Raw genomic sequence first — 27,008 nt, forward strand, 5'->3', positions numbered from 1 at the left:
GAATTCATATTAAAATTATAAATTTTACTTATCAAAACTTATTTATATTTTGGAATTTTTTTTAAATATTTAATTTTATTGATTTATAAAAAATATATAAAATGCTTAGTCATAAATTTACCTGTTTTTTAATTACTACTTTAAATCACTAAATTAAGATTAAATTAGAATGAAATGTTCCTTTTGGGTGACTTTATTCGTAAAGTAAAATCTTACGTGCGATGTTAATTAAATAAAATAGTAATTAGGTACTATATTATACTTACCAAAGTTATCGAATACAGATATATTTTTTTTAACAATTAGGTTATTTAAAGAGGGAAGATAAATGTCGTTTTTGAAAAATTAGAAGTCCAAAAAAAAAAATTTAAGTTGTACACACAAGTGTATGGTAAGAAAAATTGTATACGGCACTAAATGCGGACAGATCCTTTAAGAAATGGCATGCGATTATTTTAATTAGATCTTTTATTATTATTATTTTTGTGTAAGCAATTCGAATGTTGCCACGTAGGTTAACCTCAGGTTTTATTAGCTTATTCTCAACGTGAACCACCGTCCACCGAACGTTATTATGTTATTTTAACCATGACCTCCGCCCCTCCTAATGATCTTAATCTGGCACTGCTAAAATTACTGCCGAACAAAATTTTATTGAAACAATAAAATAAATATTTGTATAATATTATATCATAGCAAATAACGGAAATTCGCACGGCGCACACCTTCTGTTACAGCGAATACTAAGGTATGCAGGTATTTGAACTTCGAAGTGGTCGGATCTGCAGAGGTCGGCACTCGGGAGTTAACTATTGATCAAAAATCTATAAAAGTAACTACAAACATTTTCTGCATACCGTACATATTACATAAACACACACAACACACTATACATGTTGTAGGAAATCTCTAGATCGGAAACGATACTTCGTGATTTACAACCGATTTTAAAGGGAACGGTGCACAATCGCATTTCGCATTTGAATAATATTCAAATTCGCACAACTATTTATTCTCCTCCCGTCCAACGATCGTAAACTAGTTACAGACCATCACAGCCGTACATAGTATACCTATTATAAATTTATACATATACATAAATTCATCATAATATACCTATATGTATAATATGATAATTTATACGATTTTACTAGTCGTCGCGAGTTTCAACCATGTAGGTAGGTATCCTGTCGTATACGAGATATGCCAACCTATTCGATAATAATATATTAATATTATATATTATCCGTTCAGGTCCGGTTTCCGGGAAATCCCCAAGAACGTACCGCTACATTGCAAATATTTAAATATTATGGTGTATCGTGCATGTGAGTTTTAAAACGTTGATTTCTGTACAAAATGTAATATAAATAATAATAATAAATTGTGATTACAATGACGTTTTATTCAGCGATTAAATATATAATTTACGATTACGGATCAGTATATACGTTTTATGTTTGTATCGATGTGTCGATGTATAAAATATTTAAAATACATTACCTACACGTGTGCAGTGTGTACTTACTAATTATTTCTGTAATAATTATATATTAATAACGTTCGATATTTACCCAACTCTCCAGAGTCCAGACTCTCCGTTAAAAGTTAGCTGAATTTCAGCAATTCAAATTCATTCGTTATTTTTCGAGAGAATATTAGTGACATTTATAATTAATTATTACATTGCAGATATTTTTGAATTTATTAAAGATCGATTTTTTATGTCTTACGGTAATTGTATTTAAAACGTGTATGGTTAACGTATAACTCTAAAATATTAATTTTAATTTAAAAATTAAAATAAATAATAAATCGTGATGATCAGTACAACGCAACTAATAATGTTTAATTCGATGGTTCACAAAACCATTCAAGTCTAATCATACTACAGAACCCTAAAGCTTCGCGGAGTGCAGTTTGAGAACCGCTGTATTAGACCTTCGCTTATACACACGTGCCACGTGGACTCAGATACAATGTATAACATCTTATTTAACACATGATATTTATTCTCCATTGTCTTTATATATATATATATATATAATACAAATAATATTATCGATGTATGTACGTATGATGGTACTCTAAATTGGTGCGGATTTGAAGGTAATTAATACAGCACATAATCAAAACTGGTCTTGCACTGTTGGCGTGTTGCAATAGCTATAATTATGTATTGCCGTATTATCCATATACAGGCTGCGGATAAATAAAAATTGTATATACGTTTAGTATTAAGCATAATTATATTCCACACAAAACGTTTTTCCTGAAAAAAACTACCTAGATATATTTAATATATATTTTCAAACTTATAATAAGCTCTCGTTATTGATGATTCATGTTCGATGTACGGAAGAAACTTAATAAATATGGTGACAAAATCAAATGGATAGGTGGCTTCGTTGGTGTTTGAGGTTAGTGGGTCATCACTCATAATCTTTAATTGGGTTTTAATAATTAGAATACGGTTAGAAGTCATTTTAGCTTAAACGAATTAGCGAAAATGTTTTTAGTTAATATTAAGATAAGAGAAAATATAATTATTATGCAAACATAATAAATAAATACTAGACACAAATACCTACTTACAACGAAAATTTAATAAAAATAATATTGATATTCAAATTTTTGCGAGACAACCAGATAAATTCGGATTTATGATAACTCATTTTAAAACTTAATAGTTAAGATACTGTTTTGCTATTATTCATAAGTATATTTTATATCATTGTTTTAAAATGTTCAGTAAATTTAATTTAATTTCTCTTAGTATAACTTTAAAAATAATAAATTAATAACTAGAAATCCATAAAAAGTTAGTTATATTCTAAGTCAAGAATATTATTTGTCATCGTGTTGAAAATTAAAAATGTAATAATTTTAGCATTAATTAATTATAAAAGTAAATTATATTTTATCAGCTCTGAACAATTTCAAAAAGTTTATTTATCTGGTTGTTTGAAACACTTCAATATTGTAAAGCAGATGCAATTGTCAGTACATATAAGTTGGTTGCATGGTACGACCGATAGATGGCGCGTACAAACTCATCGGTTTTGTACGTACAATGACGATCGCAATTTAAACTAGACAAAACGCTAACGACACAACAACGTCGTTATTAAAATAAATTAGTACTGAATTAATTATAACAGAGTAATAGTTAATGAGGCTATTCGCACTTAAAAAAATACTAATCACTTGTTAACGATTATACGTTTAGTATGAACCTCGACACGTCAATAGCGCAAGATGTTCTATATAGTTGAGTGTTTTACAAATTGTAAGTATCGCTTCTCGGCCTAATGGCTAAGATCAAATGTGTAGTATCTGTTCTTATCAGCTTAACATCTGATAAACCACTTACAAAGTGGTTCAAATGTTAAACTAATTTTTTGAATAATGGTGGAGATTAGGGGCTTGCTTCTGCTCCACCGCGGGTTGGCCCGGAGTTGCAGTACATCCGGGATCGACCCATACAATACAATAAGCTCAATTTTTATTTCACCAATTTTGTTATTCACAGGAGGATTAAAGATTTAATCGTTTCAAAATCCTTTATTTTGTGTTTTTCAAAGTTGATAACTATTTTTGTAGTTTCGATATCGAAAAATTAAAAACGATATTGATCTGTCTAAAATATTTTTTTCTATTGTGAATATTTGGTTAATCATTTTGGTCCATAAACTATGACGGAACCGTTTGCGTTATATTTGATGTATCATCAATCATCATTCATCGCCATAACAGTTTTATTGTAAGACATTTTATAGAACTAGTTCTGCAATTTTTAACTTTACTTTAATTATAAATTAGTTATAAACATATTAATTTATTATATCTATTTTAATAATAGGTTAAACTTTACTATATACATAGGTTTAGTCATTTTAAAGTGAGTGCATTATAATTTTAAAATTCCAATATAATTAACTTTCAATTAAGTCTGTGAAGTTCCCTAGACATATTCTTATTCATTTAATAATAAGGTAAATTTCTATGATACATCACAAAACTGTTTCTTTCGAACCTAAATTTGAAATGATGCGAGTTGGTCTGAGAGAGAAAACATATACTTAATGTATAAGTATATTGATGATAATATATTAATAATTAAATGCTTATACGTTTTACAGTAATTAATACCGCTGTATATTTTTGAAGTTTTCATTTAATTTCCTATAATTTTTAACTATAGATCGTTTTTATTTTCATCAACGTTGTTCTTAGAATGTTGTTGTTATTCTATTACCAATATAAACTAGCAGAATTAGCATAAATGAATTAGTATACGCCACGTATCGAATTTGTATCCAATCGCTCACTTATATTTTGTTAAGCATTATAATATTGGTATGTATGTAAATATATTACGAGCGACCTATTAGATATAATTGATCGTTTGTATTCAAACAAAACGAGTTGTTTTACTTATTCTAATTTACAAAAAACGAATTTAATATAATTCGCGTATACGTGTGGTTATAAAATTTGGCATTAGATAACATCACTTGTTTCAATTCAATTTTCATATAATAGGTATATCTTCGATCTACTGCTTACTAATCGTATGACTGACTATTTTTTGCTATAGCCTATAGGTAGCCGTGAAGTTATTAAATACACAATATTTGATCGTCTTTCATATTATTATACTACCTACATATTTTATTGTGGGTATACCCTTATTAATTATTATATACACAATATGTATTATACATATAGGTAGGTACTTGACGTCCAAAGGTACCTAACATTTTAATTGTGGGGGGGGGGTGAATAAAAATCTCAAATTTAGCAACAAAATAAAGATGTAATGTTATTTCAACATACATAATTACCTATATATAAATATAAATATGCTATTATTTATATAATTAATTTTTGTATTGGTATATTATAGTTAATTAAAATAAATTTTAATATCTAAGTGTAAAAAAAAAATAGAAAATTAAATATAATATAATCAAATAGGTTTATTATTTATTATCAATTAATAAGAATTGTATACTTCTTTGTTTAGTTTTTTTAACTCATTTTATCCTAATGCAGTTATAAGCAATTTAATTTTATGACGTCTATCTATGTCATTAGGCAAAACATCGTATTATCGTAATAATATTATATTTATTAAATTTTAAATTAATATTATTTTTCTTGAATTCAAGGGGTAACTGTGTAAGTTCTCCGTTTTGTGTGGATATAGTTATAAATATTATTATTAAGATACAATTTGATTATTAATATAGGTTTAAAATGTATAGCTTAAAATTCTGGCATTTATTTTAATAGATATTATTGAACAGCTTTATTTATATATGACTATTTTATGTAGCCATGCGGGATTCTGTCTATACATACTTTATCCATTCAGTTAGGTAATATTTACTATACTCAATCAACTAAAACATTTTTATTATTGAGTAATATTTGTATAAAACGTCTTATTAGTAAATCGTGAGCGGCGTGACAGCGTGAGTTTTGGTCGTTGTAAGAATGCAATGGTATTTTACTGTACAGAGATGGAGAGTAACTATTGCCTATAGCCTATAGGTATTATGTTATTTTTGTAAAGACTTCTTATATGCTGAGTAATTTATTTATTTATTTAATAACCTCATAGATTCATTCGTTAAAATAATTAACCTGAAATAGCAATAATAAAATATCTGTTTAACCAGCTGATCGATGACATTAATGGAAAATTAGTCATCTTTGTCGCGTGTAATTTTAATGCTTGCTCGAACATACAATATTTTGGTACATAATATAATATTACACTAAGAGCTTTTAGTCCATACTCCATAGTCCATCGCACAAAGATTTTAGATTTACCTACCTGGCTTGAGTGGCACCTATTCATAGGTCCATAGGTAATATTTTAGGGGGGGGGTCAAAAAAAAAAAATCTCAAATCTAGGATAATAAAGATTAATAAAAGATTTAATGTTATTTTCACATACAATAATATATAAATGTAAATATGCCATACTTATTGAAGTGCAAGTTCATAAGATTTTTTTGCGCAGGAGGGGCCAAGTTTTCAATCTTGCCTCCCGCTCTACGGCTCCTCAATAGGCGTCCATGTATATATCTATTATAAGGTAGTTGTACCCACTTATTAGTAATTGAAAATTAAATATTTTCTCGTTTTAAAATTTTAAAATTATTATAGGTACCTACTTATGCCGAGTTACATAATCAAACATTTAATATTTAATCAATCAATTAACCTAATGTGACTTAGCTTCGCGCGGTACCTGCTATATTAATCACGCAATTTGATTGAAAGTAAGTATAGGTACCAACCTTTCTACTAGTTCCCGGTCGGGTAACCACTCGGGAATTATAGTGGTAAAAACCTTGCTACGCATACACTTGTCATAAACTCATAACCAACCGTACCTTCACTCACAGCAATAATCTACAAAAATTTAAGGGCCAAAGTTGCCGGGCTTAAAAGATCAATAATAATAAAAAAAAATCTACCTAGTAAGCAAGTGAGCTAATAATTATAGACAATGGACAACAATAATAATTGTCTCTTAAACAAGATTTAGTGGCTCTCGATTAGTCCATTGAATTCGAATTATCTATTAAATTATACATTTTTTTACGTAGGTTCTCATTATTCATTTCTAATTGAAAAATAAATCTGAAACGCGCTAACTAATTTAATCTCTAATTTATTGATAGAGCTTCTAAATGCCGAAATATGTTTTACGTGTGTATCATTCGATACAACGCGTCAACCTGTGTAAGTACAATATTTGTACAATTGTTTTTATATAGTTTATTACCGATAATTATGTAAACGAAATGGAATATTAAAAGCTGTAATAGTTTTTCAGAATACATACGATCACGTGCCCCTGTCATCCGAGATCCATACCACTACATAAACCACTTAACACTCATTACTCACCATGTTATTATGAATAACGCGTAAAATCGTGATCGTAAAATTTTGGCGTAAAACCACGATTTAATAATATAGGCTTCTATCTTAAACCGTGCGTTTAACACGTCAATAACGGACGCGAAAACGTTATCTCAAACAACTCACGACGTAATCGGCGCCTTCCTGACTCGCCAGTCATTATCACTAGTCGCTGCTGCTTCGGCGGCTTATCAGTGAGTTATCACAGCCTATCAGGGAATAATTCGTCTCGACCGGGCCGTATTGCGTTTATCTTCGTGTGACTTGTTTTTTTGTGCTTTCGTACTAACGTCGAACAAGTGTTTCAAGTGTTTTTACACGCGTTCATCACAATTTGCTCGCCCGAGTGAGTCTATTTTCCGTTTTTTTCATCGTCATCATGGCGGTGGCTGACTCCGATCTTTGTTGCCATCGAACTAGTATTCTTGTTTGGACTTACCGTCGACAGATGTTCACACACGTTCGAAACGGTCGTTATTACTTTCAGTAAAGAGACCGTTTGTCTTGTGGATCTCCAAAGTCGAACAGAAGGAGTGGGATAGATAGATAAATCTATTGAGTGATGTTTTTCTTGAAGATGCTTTCTTGCAGAGAACACGCCGACTGACAGAATCATTTGTATTTGGGTAAGTGAAATATACTCAGAGTTCAAATGCCCTTGTTTTAATAATTATTGTTATTGTATTGTTATAAACTGTCTCGACTATATGTGGTATGGTGAAATTGCCCTCTAAATTCTAATATCTATACGTATACCTACTTTGCAGTCGTTGTGTAAGGGGGTTACTTTACGTCTTCACCACAGACCTATTAAGATTAAACTTGTGAAATGTAAATAGACAATTCAAAATATCCATCTTAAACTGTGCGGAAAAGTCTAATAGGGACACACCGTTTTAATAATAGAACTAGGTATGGTTTCAAATCTAAGTTTTGACTTTTGACACTTTAAAAATACTTTAATATCATTTCTCATTATCACAGTGTCACCTTTATTTTGGACAATGGCATTTAATTGAAGAGTTTAAATAGTTGCTTGTTTGTCCCATTAATCTTTGTCCTCTTAAAACATATTGTTTTATGTATGTGCATTGTACAGTATCTAGGTAGGTAGGTACTATTGTTTTAAAAAAAATTTAAAATGTTAATTCTGTCATATTTTTATTTGTTTATTGATTTTTCTGTGAAATCTATATGCTTTCCTATCGTCAACTAACCAATGTATATGCGTAATTCTAATAGGTATGTGTTAAGTAATACAGCAAAATACTCAATGCCACCTAGAATAACAACCGCAAGGTAGTGCATTATCACCTTATAAGTGTCAATAACTGTGACCTTTGAAATAATTTATTTTAGCTGTATTAGTGTAGGTACTACCTATATAGGTAGCATATATGTTTTGATGACTTCTTATATTGTTTTGTATTGACATTCATATACTCATATAATGATATTAAGTATCGAAGTTAGTAGATAAATTTAACAAAATTCATTAATTAAATCCACAAAATTACTGTGGCTTCTTAACATTTGTTTGACATTATATTTACTTGCTCAACAAAAATAATCTGAACAAAAAATATATTATTCAGATGACTATGATGTGATTATACTCATTATCCCATGATAAAATGATAAATTATTTTTGTTATTAAATCATATTATTTAAGTAATTTGATTTAAAACTTAAAATATTTTGTATTAGGTAGTTATGAAGTACATTTATCATATTAATTAAAAGTTATTATAGTAAAACATAATTAATTCTGGTCATCTGTACAATGATACCTATCGGTGAAATAAATTATTTTAAATAGTTTTTTGTGCGGAATGTGTAGGTAATTACTAATTAGTAAATTTATTGAAATACAGAGAAAAACGAGTAGTTTTTCTTATTTAAAGTCTAAGTAATTTATTAAACTACTTTGATATCATATCAATGTTTTCTCTAAAATTATTAACATATTTATTACACTAATAAATTTCTGTTCAGTTGTGACTAATTGTCTTTATAATTGTATCTTATAATTATAGGAAAATGTGTTTTAATAATTTTAGGAATTTTATTACTTAAGTTTCAACTCTTCATACATCTAAACATTAAATTTTAATAATAGTCATAGTACCTACCGGCTACCTGGTAGACTTTTAGTTCAGAGGTTAATTAATATTACTAATAAACATAGACTGTCTCCTAGTTTTTATAAAGTACAACTTTGAGAAATAAAAAAAAAAAATAAATAATTGTTAAAAAGTTTTCTTTAATATCTATGATAATTATTTTAGATAACTAGTAGATCTCAAATTATTTTTACAATATATAATTTTTAAAAATCTCCCACTTTTAACTAGTTATGGATATTATAACAACACCCTCTATGTGTAAACTGCGCAATGCTTATGTACTGGTAATGCTGATAATACGTTACTATAATAATTATTACCTATTGCTCTTACTAGTGTGTTTAATAGTGTATTTTGTTGTATTGATTTGTTTTAATTATAGACCATATGGTTTTAAATAACATTCTTTCATCATGTATTAATTTTTTTTCTACTATCCATTTTTAAAATTTAATTAAATTGAAATTATAATAAGCATTATTTAGGAAACAAAGATACATTGTTAGATATCCCAGGTGGTCATATAACGGGTATTTAGAATCAATGTTTGTTGAAGTTTAATTTCAAAATGAAATGTTTCTTAACATCATATCATTAGTTTGATGTACCTACTTCAATCAATTATTCAATGTAAACAATTAGATTTTAAAATTTAACTATTGAAAAAAAAAATTTAAAGTAACAGTATGTCTTCCCTGGTATTTTCTTAAATAAACAATAGGTATAATTTTTGTTACAACATTATATTATATTATAGGTATAGTGTTAACAATTTTAATTTTCAATTTAATTAGAATTTCTCTTAATATACACTTTTAAAGTAAACAAATTGAAAAATGTATAATATACCTTATATAAATTTAACTGTTTATTTTAATCTGAATACCTTCTTGAAGTATTTTAGGTGTTGAATACTTATAATTTTTAGTTCTAATATTAAACGCATTAAAAAATGGAGGAGATCCAATTTTTAACATGATTTTACTTATGGTAATTTAATTAAATGAATTAGAATATTAGTAGGTAGCAATAATCATTGTGTTTTTACTTCTAACGGTTCTCTTATGATGGTTAAAAACTAATACCTAATATTATAGTGAGTAACACCTAATTATATTCTTATAAATAAATAAATAAAGTAAATCTAATATAGACATACGTCATACAGGTAACTATATAATAATAATATATAAAAATATAAAAAATAAAAATATTATATTTACTGTCGTATAGACTCGTCAGTCGTCTGCTGTAACGCGCTGTGTACTATTTCGTATTACCTTGACCACCTTTATTATACAGTCGTTGAAATATGAATATATTAAAAATTTTCAATGAGATATACATTATATATATACACACACTACATACTTGATAGTATTTCGTACAGCGACGGTCCGTCCGGTCTCTGCCGTCATAACTATACTGTACACAGAATTATTTCAATGTAGGTAGGTTACGACTTTATGAGAATCTTTCTTCGTGTTGTGTAGTTAAATACATACTTGCTTCGTAAAAAAATGCAAATATGCAATATGTTTGCGGACGTTTCCAAACATTAGTGCGAGAAATTGTAGATAAAAGACGGCCGGCCGCGTTGACCGAATTTTACGCCTCATCAGCCGTGCATGATATAATATTATAATAGGTACCTATTAATGTTATTATTTAGACTGACGCGCCACTATTTATCTACAGGGAGTTTTTTTTGGATGATATTTTTTCTGCTTCTTGTTTGCAATTAGTGTTTGGTAATTATATATTGATTCGGGCTATTTGATAAATTGCTAACAGGACGTGTACCTACCTCAAACAAAAAATAAAATAAAAATAAAATACAAATGGTTTTAGGTCAAGTTTCCGACTATTTATATATATATATATGTATACACTATAAACATATTATACTATATTACGTCTGTGTCGTAACAGTCCTGTTGAGAATTCTTAATTGAATATCGGAAAACGAAAGTGTGTCTCTAGACGGAATATAATAATAATATTGTATATAATATGTAGAGGTAGGTCTGCGTCACAATACCGCCACGCCGTCGTAATGCGTTTATGCATATTATCCATATTTTAGGTATTATAAAATAATATACTGTTTATCTTTCCTCAACAATAATGCCTATAGTTGACTAGAAGTTGCCGTGTAATGTTTTACGTTATTATAATATTTTGGTGTGATACCTAGGTCTTTGTAGTGTTGACGTTTCTTCAATTGTATTATGATTTTTCTTTGAGATAAGAGTTAATAATTTGTGATATAAAGGAGGCTTAACTAGGATCCCTCATTAGTTTGGTATGCGGATGCCGTGACACGCTGGTATAGGTACTACATTTTAGACTTTTGCTGTAACTTTCATAAAAATTATTATTTTACTTCGTGATTACATTTTATGTAACACGTTCACTAAACAAAAGTATTTGTATTTATTTGGTATTTTTATTTTTTTAAATTTTGGGGTGGGTTGCAGTCCCTTACATTTTCCTGGCTACTCTCCTGGTGTATATAATATTTTTATATGATTACCATTTAGTATACTGTTTTCTGTGTTACAGTTGTGCGCTATTTAAACATTTAATGTTTTCTTCTCGGTTTTTGATCCGCTTTCGGTAAAATTAAAATAATTTTAAATTACGTAATATTTTATTATTATTTTTTTTACATAATATGCGCTTGGTGTGGAATGGTACAATACATATTTAAATTTAATACAATCAATAAATTAAAAATAATATAATATAACATAAAATAGGTAGCTAGATATGTATAAGATTTACAGCATTAAAGAAAATTTGGCAATCGTCAGACACTAATAAATTTTAATGTAGGTAACATAAATATTTAATTATTGAAGATTTAGAATCACGTGTGAACTAATATATTCAATCTCATTTAGTTGAAATAATAATAATATTATTATACATTATAGTATTATTAATAATATTTTTGTAATATTCATTGTGATGATTGTAACTCATTATATACTATACATACGAAAATATTCTATTATATAGTACCTATGATAGTTTATGTGTTCAAAATGCTGCAGTAGTTGGTGTTTTTCTTATGTTTTCTTGTTTTATATCGGTAACGCATCATGTAAGTACATATTGTTTATTGATCTTTCATTCTATAAACTTGTGATTCCTATCAATATTAAAATATAACGTATATTGTGTCCAACATATTTTTTCTTTAATAATCGCTTAAGAATACGCTTTCTGGTTAGTGGTTTTGAAACACAATGTATTTTATTCGCAGTTGGTTATGTCTATTAAGTTTTAAATATTGACTAATCATCGTAATTTGTTTTAAAACTTTAAAGTGATTTTTAAACAACAACGGTTCCGTTTTTTAATTGAACAGCTAAGTTACCTATATTGCTGTATTATGTATTGTTACATGGAAATCAATTATATCAGTTCATTAATAACTTTATGCATAACGAGTTAGTTACTAAAAGGTTTCTCATTGTGTAGTTATTATTGTGAATAAAATAATAAATATATGGTGATTTGCGCGCTTCGTGTAATTATGTTTTTTATAGAGTCAATTCGTTTGTAGGATTATGATAATATGCGTAATGTGTATATGCTGTTTGTAACATGTGTAATAGTATGTGCGTTCGATATCGAATTGTTGACGTTGTTAATTTGGTTTGTACCCACTACTTACAGCTACTTATTAATTTGTTACGAAATTTATCCTCGTTATCGAAATGTTTGGTATAATAAGTTACAAACCTATCAATTGCATTCTGTCACAGCGAGCAATTTCACCAAATCGTGCCCACTTTGTATTTTTGTAGATACAGCTAAATTAGCCTATAACGAATGTTTATTGTCATACCCATAATATGTCATCATAAAAATACTACTGCTGCAGCAGCAGCTATACAAGGTGCTACATTATTGTTATTTTATTATAACATTATATGGAATTTAATATATTAAATATTAATGTATACTTAATGTCTTTAATTTGAGATCTAGGATAATGAATGATATTGATTGTTTTAATAGTGAACACTTATACCTCAAAAAGTATTAACCTTTTTAAAAAGATCTGTTTACATAATTTGATTTTATTGCAAAATAATGTATTATTTTTCTATATTATTTGTCGTAATAACTTATTAAGTTGTTTACGTTTTTAAACTTTTTTGAATGGTTTAATATTTATCCATATTTTCAGCAAAATATTTTTTTTTATGATTCTTGATGTATAAAAATTGAATTTAAAATAAGTTAATCAGGAAATTAATAAGTTTAAATTCACAATTCACAGAACAAAAATAAGTAAGATTATAATTTATAAGACAAGTTATAAATTTTAATTGTAATAATTTAGATAGGTACCTACGATATTACCTATATTATTTTTAAATAATTAATGTATAATACGTGTAATACTCTTTATACTCTATAATATATTTACTTTGTAAAGTTTGAGTATAATATGTAAAATATTATTTAGTTTTTAAAAATTGTAATTGAAAGCATTTCATAAACCGATTATCATTTTGAAAGTTAATTTTTAATTGTGTTTACTGAAATAAAAACAAACAACTTAAAAGATTATTGTGCTTACCTTATACTTTAATAGTCAGGATGAACACGGCACATGTCTAGGACATAACTATTTAGAGAGGGTGGAGAAATGAAGGAAACGATGCATTTATATTATCAATGATCGTGAAATTATAGCTAAATTAGTTGCTATTAATCCTACCAACTATTTAAATACATTAATTAATTCATTGTATTACTTTTTTCATCGGTATAGTGTGGAAACAGACACATAAAGTTTTTAAATCAAGTATACAATAGGTACTTGCTGATTTGTTTACAAATGGAAATTATTGGATTTTTCAGGTGTTCATAGTTGTTGATGTGGTCTGAATTTTATATAATTTTTTTTTAGACCATAGTTGTTATACAGAGTTTTATATACAAAATATAATTTATATTAATTAAATCATTACTTGTTTTTGATTTTAATTGGTATTGAAAATCTACACTTTTATTTAGAATAATAAATACTATTATTATAATATTGTTAAAGAGGGAGGGGAGTCGTATTCATTTGTATATTGTTCTCTGTTGATATTATATATTTATACATAACTATAACGATTATTTATGAATTTACTAATTAGTAACTTTCACTTTGTATTTTATTCTAAAAAATGAAGTAATTTTTGAATAAAATCTGCGTATACTTCAATGTCAGGAATTTATAATTATATACATGTATTATTTTAGTACACGTTAGTTATGGCAGTTTCTTCGGTACATGTGGAGTGTATTCAAGTGTTAATATAATATATTTAATTATAATATGTCCTCCAGGAATTGCGTATTTATGTATATTTTTTGTCTTGTGTTGAATATTTTGAATGAATTAAAAATTAACTGTTATTTTATTTTAAGCCGTAAATTTTTTTTTTAAAATTAAAAGAATATATTTTATTTATTGCTTGCCTTTTTTTTTCTTTAAAGATTGAATATGAGTAATTCTTGATGTCTTGAATACCGCCCGGAATAGGGACGTATAGTGGTAAAAAGTTTCCGACAGCCATGCTTCGCCCTCCATGATAAGTATGAAGCGCATCTCTTTGTATACTACGATCCGATGTCCGATTTGATTCGATGACTGATTTTATCAGTCGTTGAATGTATCACGTGTTACGCCATATTATGCAGACCTTAGGATATCCGACCTTGTCCACCGTTTTCAAACAATATTCCAGCGCACAATAATTATCATGTTCGTTATTGCCGTTCGTGTGTAGGTTCAATAATTTGATTTACGACCATTGGTCATCGTTGAGGTTGATTTTTTTTGTTAAGGTTATTAATTATTACTCATATTATTAATTGTTACTGTGTGCATTATGTGTATCTATATAAATATGTATAAATATAAAATATACAACAGTTATTATTATCATAATATTAATCATTGTTTTCACGACCCCTTAATAATTTACTCGATATTTGTCACAGGGACCTATTTATATAAAGAGTCCACGGCATACAATTCGCGGAATCACTCATCACCGGAACTGCACTAATAGCCAAAAATAATATGTTTTTTAAAAATTTTTATTTGATTTTTCTTAAGCGCTATAATACGTATTTGTTTTAAAAGTTTACTTGTCTTATGGCAGCGTGGTTAGGTTAATGGGTATGTAATATAGTTATTTTATTTCTATACTAAATACATATACAACACGCACGTTCGAAGGGTATTAATAAAAACTATAGTAATAATATCTAGGTATGGCAATAATAGTAATGATATTGGATAATAATATAATTTAATAAATATTAATCAAATCAATATTGTTTTAAGCAATGATAAATCTATAGACACAATAATAGTGTTTTTAGCATGATAATAATAAAATTATATTGTCGAGGAAAAATATTACTCGTGTTTCAGTTTGTTCACCTCTATTTATTGGCGATTTGCCATTTTAGTAGGTAGGTAAGTTTTTGGTATTCTCAAGTATTTTCCTTGTGCTGTCGTTGTATGATGCGTCAAGCTTACAAACGGCCATTATTATATTATTTTTTCTGTAATAAGCTGTCGACAAAAAAATGTCAAAGTGAGATAAACATAGAACAGCGTATACATACGTATATACAATACACAATGTATGTATATTGTATATATAATATATATGTATATTGTATATTACTATGTATTCGACTTATTTCGTTTAAAAACTGAATAAGTTTTTAGTTGTACCTATAGATAAAACTGCAATAGGTTTGGTTATCAACTGATAATGCTAAATTTTATTATTTTCGTTATGGCTTATGAGTTAGTCATTTTTTTTTTTTTATAATATTTTGATTTTTGGTCGGACATTTTCAACAATAAATCACTGGTAAAACAGCGCAGTATTTAATGTTTATAGCCTGGACTATTGTCTCCATATATTTCGTCTCGTTGAATGACACCATATTATTATTATACGTACTACTATAATATATCGTTGTAGTTTTATAGATTTCGGTTGAACGACGCGACGATTCAAACAATCGATCGCGCACCAAATGTTACTAACTGTCGATGGCGTGCTCGAGACCAATACCAATGTATTGTAGGTACCTATATAATAGTAATAATAGTTATATTTAAAATTGCGTGTCGTTGCGCCATGCTTATAACAGTTGTAACAATATTTGCGGTACACGGTTTTGTATACAATGGATCTGTAGCTAGGTATTATATGTTGGGGGACTGCTTGATTTGAGAATATATTATTGTGTAACATAATCCTACTAAAATACAATTTAAAACGTTTGTAAAAAAAAACATTCTTGAATTACATGATAAAAATAACACATGAATGAGCTTTTGTTCAATTGTTGGTTACCTTACCAAAGATAAATATTATTCGTTTTATTGACAATTTCAAAATTTTAAATTCGTCCCAAAAATGTAGTCAATATTTTATGAGAATTACATCACGACTTCTTGTGTAATATTTAAATAGATAACGTGGTACTACACACGTAGATTCTATGTGGTCATTGCCTTTCTATAGACTAGTATATACTTCACTACACGTATACTCTATTTTATGTATATATTTGAATTTATAATCAGTTCACTGAAAACCCCCTATTCTATGTATTATATTCATTTTCAATTAAGAATTATGATTTTATTCTGCTGACAATGTATCGTGAGCATTTATATGTTTGAATAATTTTATTAATGATCATTTAGCTTAGCTAGGTCTATATTATAGTGTCCCTCAAAAGTTGACATTTATTATTTTTTTTTTGTATCATATTGACGCATATTCGAGCTATCCTGTATAATAGTGGCGGCTCATGAGATTTGGTTGGGGAGGGGGGTTAAGATATAAGGTTTATAATAATATCATACCATAGTAAATATTATTATAGTTTAATTATATTTAATAGTATAGAATATAGATAGAATATAGAATATAATAGGTACATACATCTATATAAAATAGTCGATGGTATAATTTTTTTTGTAATTTAGTTTTTAATAATGTACAACTTTTTTTTTAGACATACTGAATTATAATAGCGGCCCCTAGTTTTCCCCCTGAAGTTACCCCTGCCGTATAATCCAAACTATAGTTATATAAATTAGAGATGAATTTATTTTATTTTGGCACCGCGATGATCGATTGCTAGTTACCGTGATGGTATATATACATGCAGAGAACAATATTTTACACTAGAGATTTGGAATTGTTTACAAAATACTTGGCCATAAAACAGAATTGACATATACATTTTATTATAAAAACTGCAGGCTACCGAAATTAATAAAAATTAATAACTCGAAATATACATTATATATAATATATATGTATATTAATATTATATATTTGGTGAACGTTTGCTACAAAAATAATTTATTCTCACGATTAGGCTTGTACAGCTGCGTGTGTGCGCATATGTTTGTTTTTTACTATGTCGATGATGTTCCGTGCTCGGAAAGTGTACCTGCCTTGTGCCTACCGAAGTTAGGCGATCCTGACCTTCGTCAGTAGTCTTTCATAACTCGTCGCGGCTGCAGCGACGTCGTCGTCTATTTGGATTTTTTTCTTTCTTGCCATTATCGTTATGTTTGAATTAAAATATCCAAGGGCGCTGTCTTAATCATCTTCGTTTAAGTGTACTCTATATCGTCGTTTTTTTCTTTTCACTAATCATTTCCATGACTTCAACGTGCGCTTACAAATTTTCCGGGATGTCGTATGCTTGCGCATTAACATTGATTATAAATAGTAATTTATAATCATACTAATATGGTATTAACGTTTTTTATATTCACGCGAATAAATAATACATTAAATCGATGTTTTTATATTAATGCATGCCTGTTTATTATTCACTTGTTCATTAATTTTATATACTTATAATGTATGTATATTTTATGGGTTTTAATATTAACTTAAGTAATGTTTTATTTGGTAGTTTAAATAATATTCGAGTTTTAATTAAGAATGGTTTGTATTTATCTACCGATGGGCATAATTTGAAATGTTCATAGAAATTAACCAATTTCTATTCGTTTGCCCTTTGAAGATAATTGTAACATATTAGAAGTATACATATACATTATACATATATATAGTTATTATACATAAATGCTTACATATTACATTCTTCAGCTACTTTTAGGTCAATGTAGGTAATATCACCCTTTTAAAATATTTCTGTCGAAATAACAAACGTCTGGTACTTGGAAGGTACTTATCTATTTCGTTTGCCTAACTCCGCCGTTGCTTAAGTCTACCAAACGGGAAATTAGTTCACTGTTATTTGTTGCAAGACACACCAATTATTGAAATCAAAATAATAACAGTATTCTGAATAGTATATATTATTATTGTTACAATGTACCGTGTAATTTATCGGCATAGCTTGGTGGTAAACATCGGTATAATATGGCGAGACTAGTTTATTTTGTCTTAAATTACTAAACAAGTATCCCTAACAAATTTTGTAATTTAACCACTAGATAAGTCAATTGCTATGTTTTGTAAGTGTTGATTACGAAGTTTTTTATTATAATATTACGCATAATATTCACTTATAATTTATTTAAATTTACTATCCATACCATTGTATTATATCATGTATATGTATTCATTATATATATAATATTTATGGACATATTATAGTAGTTATAACATTTATTATTGGATTATATTATAGGCCATATTTAAGGTATCTAAAATCAAAAATTCGAACGTATTTTGTGAATTTAAAATTTTATTTAAAAAAAGTGTGTTTACAAAACGATTAGGAAAAGAAATTCAAGAAACTGATCATATTGTTACTAGAATTGTGTAGCTATGAAATATTTCTTAAATATTATAATATTGCCATGATTGATGATTCATTTTATTTCAAGCACATAAATATAGTTGTTAATTGCTATTTAAAACTTCATAGTTAGGAATTATCATCAATATTGGAAATTATATACCTAATTCAATATAGGTATATTGAAATACTTGGAGAAATTGTCTATACTGTATTGGTACTTTGAGAAAAGCTTTTACCCACTTTGAAGTTTAAAAGTATTTTAATTTTAAGTTCATAATGTTTATGTCAATGAATGAATGAAATATCAAAATTTCTATAAAATAATAACTACAATACATAACTTTTTATTTGCATTTCAGGGTATTTACGTTGAATGTTTTTTTATTTTGTTTACATTTAGAATATAATGTATAGTGTATACTATACATATAGTTTTATTTACCTATATACTTGTATATTCCGGAGTGCACTGACAACCTAAGCATGCATTTTGTGTTGGTAATTGTGTAATATATATATTTCATTAAGAAGCTATCATTTTTTGGTGACACGTCAAAATATCCCCAACAAAATATCTTAAAAATAAAATATCTCCGCAAAAATATTCTTTGACAAAATATCCCACCTAAATATTAATTCAAAATGTAAACCTTTTTATTAAAATTATATAAATATTAATACAATATAATTATTATTGACATTTATTGAATACAAAAAAAAAAAAAAATTAAAAAATGTTTAAAAAAATATTAAAACGATAATTTTTAGTTGAAAATTTTTATACCTGCTTATTTATTATAATGCTAAGTTATATGCTATTGATTTTAAATATTTATTATTATTCGTTTCATCATATCCTCTTATAACAGCATTTAACCGCTTGTAAAAATGTTTCACATTTTTGTTTTAACTGAGGCTTTGGATAAATTCTAGCATTTTTTAATTTAACATTATAAAATTTTTTATAGAATAATTTAATTAAAAAATATTAATTTATGACACGCGTTGTAGATAATAAAATGACACACTAAATACCATTATCAAAATAACGAATAACACCTATAATATTCACTTTATAGATAAAGTGTGATTATTATTCGCAACTGTTATAATAAAAGTTAACATTTTGAGTTGTTATTTACGCTGGATATTTTGCCATGGAACATTTTTGTAGTGATATTTTAAAGTTTGCAATATTATTATTATTATTATTTATTACTATTTTAAATTCGAAGAAAAACTTTTCATCTCTATACAAGTTCATAAATTGTTATTGCAATTTTTAGATAAGAATTAATGAAATATTTTTGAAACAAATTATATATTATATTCATAAATATTTTAGTAGTTACATTTTTGATTATTTGTGGCTTAAATATTATTAATCTAAAACATAAATTATTTATTATTTAAACTATAACTATTTTAGCAATAATTTACATTAAGGCTTATTTTTAAATACATACATAGTTGTAGGTAATTTCAATATTATTATTTTGTGATAATTTTAATTTTTCAGTCAAGATAGGTATTATTGTTACATTTTGTACCTACAATTATTAGAGTTATCGTGATTATTATTAGTTTTTAAATACACTTAAATAAATAACATTTTAGACTAGATTGCAATGAAAATAAATAAATAAATAATAAATGTTTTATCTAATATTTAAACAGTTAAGTAGCGTTCACATATTCTTTACTCTATGGTTCACACATAGATTTGCACTATAAGATATCATTGTTATACAAATAATACGGTTTTTACTATTTAGTTTAATATATATGTATATTTTCTATAAATATAATTTTAATTACTCTTCATCCACTAAATTTTTCAATGTACCTATCTATAGGTAATAATTTCATACTGTCATAGACGGTAAAAAAAAAAATAGAATATTATTTGTGTTGAAATTTATATTATTTTTTATATAAGTAACTACAATTTGTATGTCTAATAATAGAATATTAAAAAAATTATTTTATTAGGTATTTAATATTATTGTTTAAGTGGCAAATACAAATTTTAAAATTTTAAGGTATTAAATGAACATTATTAGAAACATTGTAAAGTAAAGATCATTTTAATTGTTTTAAAAAACTGTTATTCTTAATAATACTAACGAACATAATTTTTTAACAATTACAATGCAATAAGAATCTTGCATATCTAGGTTTAAAACGTTACTTTTGTATTAGTTTATTTTCCGTTTTTCAAGCTTATATGGCTTACAGTCATAATATTATCGTGAATATTCTTAAATTTCATTTTTAATTGTTTTTAATCATATAATTAGAAAGATTACTTATGTAAATGTATATTATGTATTTTCCTATTCAATTTATTTAATTAAATAGTATGCCCAACTATAGTTTTACGTATAAAATACGATTCTACTTATTCCATATAATACATTTTAAATTCGTTTAGGCACCTATCTACGTATTATATTATTATGTTTGTTAAAATATTATTGTGTCTTAGTTTAAGAGTGGATAGGAAAAAAAAATTGTTTAATTTTAAAATATTATATTTTGTTATATTGTCGTTAAGTACCTACTAATTGACCTTGTCATGTGTTATTCTATGTATTATGTGTTCTCGACCACCTACTTCTCGTACATTGTTGTTATACTATATATAAAACATATACCGTGAGATCACCGATCGGATCATACACCATCTCTTGGGTAATCGATAACCTAATTCAATGAATGCATTTTCTGACTTTCAAACCTATTGTGTCAGGACAATAGTAAAATTGTCAAAATGATAGTAACAGCTTACCATTATGTTAAATAATCCCTTTTTGAAACTTCATTAAATACTAGTTCGATATTTCAGACAGAATCGGTAAATTTTTAAACTAGTATATTCGTTATTATTTAATTTTTCTGTTTATTTATGTCCTTGAGAAAGCGGAAGTTTGTGAACATGGGATACAGATCATCATTTTCACTATTTCGAGTGTTAAGATTTCTAACATTTTGTATAGCTACAATAGTAAACAATAATAATTTTCAACCTGCACGTCTCTGCATGCACTAACTCCAAACGGCTCTGTCGACCTTGTGTAATGGGCCATTTTAAGTTGTACGTTTTCGATTACATTGAATTCAATTCACATATTGAATTAGTATTCTAATCACTATCGTAATACGTATATAAAACAAATATTTAACTGTATATAGTGAATCACTGTAAGCAGTGATTACCGAATATTATTAATTATTTTTTTTACAAAAAATTGCATATTTGGTTTATGTTTCTAAATACAAATGCATACATAATTTATGTATATATTTTTTTTTTTCAAAAATCAAAACTAGTTCTCATTTGTCATGATTTCGCTTGTTGTTTTAATGATTTAGAATTGTATATTTGGACTGAAATTGTCTTGATATTGGCTAACACGTTGTATAATAATAAATAATTTATCAGAACATATAAATTATTATCAATAGGTATATTGTACTATGGTTGAGTCAATTAAATATGTTTATATTAATGAGAATTTAAAAAAAAAAATGGATTTATTAAAGCAAAAAAGAATGTCATTCTATCTATACTCAAACTGTACAATACCCATTTAATATAAATTTATAATTACATTTTTTGCTGTTAAATATGGTTGGTGTATATTTTGAGTTATTAATTTTTATTAATTTCGGTAGTCTACAGTTTTTATGGTAAAATGTATGTGTCAATTCTGTTTTATCGCCAAGTATTTTGTAAACAATTCCAAATCTCTAGTGTAAAATATTGTTGTCTGCAATATTGTACTAACAGTCCTTGGAAATATAACAAATCGATTAAAATTATTAAGTATTAATTTAAAAAAAAATATTTCAATAATTTTTTTTTATCTTAACAGTTTTACCTTATAATACGAGTACAATTTTAAATATCTTATTATTTTAACGTTCGTATGAAAATATTTTGAAAACTAATTAAAATATAGTAATCATTATATTACTAAAGACAACTTACTATCATAAAAACTATAAATTATGTATATAGTTTAAAATTGGTATTTTAGTGAAAGTAATATAACTACCGTATAGGTTATACCTATGCAGTTGTATAAATAAAATATGTACAAACTTATGAGAATATTGTACTTATATCCATCATGTTTAAGACTAACGTTTACTATTTATTTTATCTCGTTCTTAATGACCTTTGATTTTTTATTTTATCGTTATTGCATATTTTCGAGTACCTATACTTCATTAAATTCAATAATATTTAAAAAGTAAAATATACTAGATGGTAATACCTACTTGCAATTTATTAGGTACCTTATTAATAATAACGCAAATGTACATAATTTGTATACACATAGGAATATATAAGTTCTATGACAAAAATTTACAATGAATATGTATGTAAGACTCGTGCGTTTATGATTTTAATCCAATATTTAAAATAAATATTGTTGTCATTGGACATAATTTAAAATATCTTTGTAATATTTTAAACGTATACAATATTTTGATTTCAATATAGTTGATTTTTATATGATTATGTGAGTGTCTTGGAAAATATCACTATAAAAAAATATTATTAAGATTTAAGACGTAAAAAAATATAATATTAAATTTTTTTTAGTTTTATTAATCAAATACAGTCAAATTGATCATCACTTACTCCCAGTATATATGTGGTGTAGTACTATGTGTTGTAAGTGATAAATAGATAATATAATTTTGTATTTATGTAGGCTCTATATCTTTCTTATGTCTAAAATACGCATGCATGTAATTTTTTCTACGGCATTTCTATAAAAGTTTAAACATATACTGGCATTACTTTATGTTTAATTTCTAAATGATATGTGATGCTCCTTTTTGAAAAAAAACTTGGAGCCGCTTCCACGCTCCTTTGGAAATCTAAAAAAGTATATTCTAGATTTTGATAGTCGAGTATCTATCTGGTTATTTTTTTGCAAATATTTATACTTTTAAAAATCATGTTAAGCATATTAATTGTTCACACTTGTTTGATTCTGACAAATCGCTCACGGTCATTCATTACTTTGTTGATAATATAAGAAATTTATAATAAAACAAATATTTCTAGGTTAAACCAATAATACACCATCTGCACGACTGCTGTATGTAACGTATCGTATAGTACTGTGTAGTCGTTTTAGTGACTTGAAAAATCATATTAATTTTTAGTCACTAGAAAAATTTAATTTAATTTTTAGCAAACTCGCTGCTATTTGTCCTTAACACGAAATTCAGTGGTATCTTTTGTTTGTTTATAGTCGTAGAAGGCAATAATATGTGGTGTACGGTGTTTGATGGGGAAAATGTGTACGTATAATATATAATGTTGTATATGTTGAAACTGGTTTGAAGGTTGGAATCGAATTATGACGACACGTTATTATTGTTTTCTGTGTGCCATAAATATATATATTGAAGTACGAAGACGTTCAATATTATAGAGAAAAAAATCGACTAGTGCCAAAAATATATCGTAAGTATATAAGTGTAAGTAGAAGTACAAGTGTAGTGAACTTCCAAGTCAGCTGTGTGCATTTATGAGTTTTTGTGAAGGGCTATAATAATTTGAACAAGTGTTATATGCGTATGTGTTTTGAAAATTTTTGAATTTTGATAAGCCGGCTTAAACATAAATATAATGTTGGAAGGTGCCTATATTGAAATTATATAATGCATTCATAATCGTATAATATTATGAAATATATAGATCTATAAAAAATAAAAATTCGTCATAGAACGTGTACAATTATCGCACTAGAATATATATATTTTACTGTGTATGTACATACCCGTCTATACAGTATACTATAAATTGCTACGAAAGAAAAAATGACTATGTACTTAGGATCAGGAGATGCGGAAATGGTTTATGATTTTGATGTAATATTATAATATATTTATCAATTGTTTTTTGTCTTGTATTTGTGAGTACTATCTGCAGACAAATTGTTTCCCTTAATCATGATATTGTAACAATATTATCTCACACGATAGTTAACCCATTTGTATATATTCATATATTATGTTATGCGGAAAAGTATAGTTTTAATCATTATCGTCGATGTATGTCATAGTCATCCTGTTCTATAAGATTATATACTACCGAATCTACGAAATGATGTAAGATCACATTTTGTTGTTGTTTTTTACACTGTTAATAAAATAGATATTTGTTAATGTTTTCGAAACACTGACCGTCTTTTTACATAAAAAATAGAACATTGTCATTATTATTAAGTATACGTATATACTATATAGTATAAATTACTAAAACAACTGAAACCGTCCTGTACGCTTTTCACGCGGTTACTCGATTATGTTTTTTGTTTTTAATACACAACGTGCCGAAACCTTCGTTCAAGTATTTATATTTTACATATTATCCAATATACATAGGCATAATGTATATTTTTCGGGACCCAGTGAGGTACTTTATTATTATTACTCAACGCTGTATGTATAATATTATATTGTTTGCACTTCTCCGAAGTTATTGCATTATGCGTGTTACCTGAATTCTTTACTCTCTAACAGTCCAACTCATTTTAAACGCGCCGTTGGAGAATATATACTATATATAAACACCTAGAGGATTTATACGAAGGATCTACGAATTTTGAACACAACGTGCGTCGTAATGACTATAAAAATTATTGTAGGTATAGAGGTATCTGCGATGTTAAATTTTTTTTTTATTGAAATTTCTTTTTCAAGGTGATTCAGTGACATACTATATATATGATCACTATTTTTTAACAATCGTGTAAAGGGGGTCACAATGACTTATTTGAAGGCCAAAGCTGTGTGTGATATTTTAAATACGTAATTTTCTTTCTCTCACTCTCACTCACTCTCTCTCTCTCTTTATCCCTCTTAGATATTATTTAATGTTATATTCTTTCATAAAAAAAGATCACCTAGGTATCTCGATATAATCCATATATTATTATGACATTGCTAAATAAAGATTTTTTTCAAATTTTGTCTTATGTATAAAATGTATACATTATATATTATAAATAAAAGTCATTATAAATATAATATACCTATTAAATCTTTTTTATTGTGAACTTTAATTCTGTTGACACTAAGCGTATTGTTTTATTTTTAGTAGCTTTATTATTTTAACATCTAATGTTCTTCTATTTATGATTATTTGAAGATTTACATTAATTAATATCGGTCTTACAAAATTTTACTTTCTTGGGTTAATTGATAGTGGATAAATGTAGAAGAATCCAACGTCATGTTCGAATTCACTTTTGTAGATTATATGTTTATTGTGGTTTCACTAACAAACTATACATGTACCGCACCGATGATATAACAATATTACATTCATAGTCCATGGTTCAACACTCTCCGACCTTGATTCCGAGCACTTACTGGTACTAACTATAATACAGAGTTCAAAAGTTTCACACTTTATTTTTTTTAATATTTTTTTATAATCCATTTATCTTTTTTTTCAAATATAATCATTAACAACAATTAGTCAAATAATATGCCTTGATACGAAAACTAATGATTTATTAAATTGTATAGTTTCGAAATAGAATCTATTAAAATTATAATCTATATAGGAATTAATGAACTGTATTATGTAGTAGTTTACCCAGAAAGTTTGTTTCGTAATATAGACAAACGCGAATTACAGATAGATGAAATTAGTTGTACATTTATCCCTAGCTGAGCTTAACGAACCTGAATTTAATGCTTTGAGCTGGATTTTGTATAAGCATTTTTTCCATAGGATTAATTTTTCTTATCTTATTTTTGACAGTTAAATTATATTTGTCATGTATTTCTTAATATAAAATATTTTTCCATTAAAATAATACTATAGATATTGTATTCATATACCTAACATAATTTTGTAATATTTTTGTTTGGTTGTTGGGCAATCAAATACCTACACACAAAAAAGTAATTGCTTACTTTGAAATTGTACAATATAAATCAAAACATAATGCGTATACGATCTAGTGTACTACGTATAACGTGCAAACAGTACTATAGAATTATTATATATATTATAATAGATTATTAAAATTAAAATGTTTGAAATATCA

The 27,008-nt window shown here is 26.7% G+C and overlaps 1 protein-coding gene and 1 non-coding gene across 3 annotated transcripts in view; both read left to right on the plus strand.

The window, feature by feature from the left end:
* Positions 1-3,295: 3,295 nt before the first annotated feature.
* Positions 3,296-3,489, plus strand: LOC114124688 (U2 spliceosomal RNA). Its single transcript, XR_003592468.1, has one exon. It is a non-coding gene; the product is annotated as a U2 spliceosomal RNA (small nuclear RNA).
* A 3,735-nt stretch (positions 3,490-7,224) lies between these two features.
* The window catches only part of LOC114124683 (elongation of very long chain fatty acids protein AAEL008004-like), a 43,306-nt gene continuing 23,522 nt past the window's right edge, over positions 7,225-27,008 (plus strand). The window contains exon 1 of one of the 2 annotated variants that reach the window (XM_050198773.1): positions 7,225-7,571. The gene's annotated coding sequence lies outside the window, so the exon portion shown is untranslated. The remainder of the gene's footprint in view (positions 7,572-27,008) is intronic. The other variant, XM_050198766.1, reaches the window with a different exon arrangement.

Source organism: Aphis gossypii, chromosome 1, assembly GCF_020184175.1.
Source record: "Aphis gossypii isolate Hap1 chromosome 1, ASM2018417v2, whole genome shotgun sequence".
NCBI classification, from domain to species: domain Eukaryota; kingdom Metazoa; phylum Arthropoda; class Insecta; order Hemiptera; family Aphididae; genus Aphis; species Aphis gossypii.